Here is a 2118-nt window from a genome sequence, read left to right as displayed (position 1 = left end):
AAAATTTAAAAATTTACAAACTTATTCGGGGCATTTGTAGGACCTTCTAACACCCCATATTCACATGCATCTACATGCATTAGAGGCCAATATATAACAAAGTACATCTATCAAGCTAGTTGCATAATGCCAAGGCTACACTAGGCTCAGGATCTTCGTTCGGAACCCACTTTAGCATTGTACAAGGAATTGTAATAGGGGCAAGTGATACATCATGAGATTTTAAGTCAATGGAAGGATCCCCATTCCCAAGAAGTGAGAAACCCAACTAGACCTCACCAGTTAAGTCAGACTATTACCAGTCTTTTTGATCGCATAGCTAGCTCCTCAAAAGTTCGGCCTCAACCACTACCTATGAACCAAATCTTACTATATATAGACCATATGATGAAAGAGTTGAGATAAACTCCAGAGACACACCTGGTGTACTCTCATCGTTTGTAAGTAGGGAGCATTCATGTTGATATCCCTGTCCATCGAACCACCCCATGCACAAGTGCTTATGCTTGATGGTAGGACATAAGAAGTGCAGGTAGTAGAGGAACTAATCCAAACTGCTAGATCAAAGAAAGAAGATACTTTGCAAGTGGTACAAGAACGATTAGCAGCCCAGAACGCCCAAAATGAGTCCCAATCCACGACTGCGCAGGTAGTGCTCGACAGTCTCAGCACAAGCAATAACATTGTGTCTACCTCAGAGAAAGAGCTAGGCTTGCAATTCATGGATCAACGTCTTCTCACAAATGATTGGGAGTATGACGCATCAACAAACTCTTGTGGATTTCACCCATAGGCCAAGCTTATGGCGTTAGTTTGGGAAGGGATTTTCCAATCAATATCTGGGGCTATAATAGAGAAGGAATGATTGCAAGATATGTGTGATTGCATATATAGGGTCATTGAACATGAAAGGATCCAAATACCTATGGCACAAGTTGGGACATCCAAAGCAAAAATGCCCACAATGAGCAAAATGGTAACACCTCTTGTGAGCCCATCGGATCCTACTTTTACAATATCACCCGGCTATACCAACCCACATCTTCTAACCCACAAGGCCATGCTGCAGGGACTTAAGAGCATACTAGCATGAGCTTCACCTTCTTAGATCCTAGATTTGCCCCCCCACCCAAGATAATACTAGTACACCGCCTCATCTAGTGGTAAGCACCACACCACAAACTATGGCACCTATGATTGACACAAAATTACCTTTGAGCCACATGTCCACGATTACCACGATAGCCAACACCACTTCACACATGGAGTCCCCCTACGCCTAGCATATCTAGTATTACCATTCCTGGAGGGGTCACATCTCATTCTAGTGCACCCATAAAACATCCCTTCCCTAGAGTGAGTGTGCTACCAACTCTTGCTATGAGACCGGCTGCACCTAATGCCCATATGACTAAAGCACCTATTGGGACACCAGTAGGACATATACCATATATAGCACAACTAACCCCACTAAGGTTTAGACCAATGCATCCTCATGCAATGCCACGTATTGGACCTCCGCCTACTCGTATCATTACTCTTGTTATGCCAGCACCAGCTCTACCGAAAGACCTAGTTGCTTTTGCACAGGCCATGGGAAGAGCGGTAGTGGAAAGCATAGTGTCTGTTTTGTGAGAGACGGTGGTCAACATAGCCATAGAAAGGTTACCTAGGTAGCCAAACTAACTCATAAATTCACTGGAGATGATGATCCTAGGAGACATTTGGAAGTATTTGATCAAAAGACATTTGGAAGTATTTGATCAAAAGACAAATGCCTTTCGTTTAACATTAGACGGTAAGGTTGGGATTGGTATAGAACTCTCAGGGTTGAGGAACGCTTGAACTTCACCGCTCTTAGGATATTATTCTTGAAGAACTTTTTGAGTGAAGGAGTCCTATGGGATGTAGCTTCACAGCTACACAAAGCCGAGAGGGAAGAAGAGGAGTCGGTTGGAGATTTCATTAGCGGTCTCAAGCATTTTAACTCTTGTTGCCTTCTGCATGAACGCTATTCGAATAATCAATCTGCTAGATAGATTCATCCATGGGCTTAACCATGAAGCGATCTATAATGGCTTAGTCATTTTAGAGGAATCACTACATGAGATGAAGTCA

Source organism: Cibotium barometz, chromosome 39, assembly GCF_041138505.1.
Source record: "Cibotium barometz isolate CiBa-2024 chromosome 39, ASM4113850v1, whole genome shotgun sequence".
Lineage (NCBI taxonomy): Eukaryota > Viridiplantae > Streptophyta > Polypodiopsida > Cyatheales > Cibotiaceae > Cibotium > Cibotium barometz.
The sequence above is the reverse complement of the archived record's forward strand: the minus strand, read 5'-3'. Positions refer to the sequence as shown.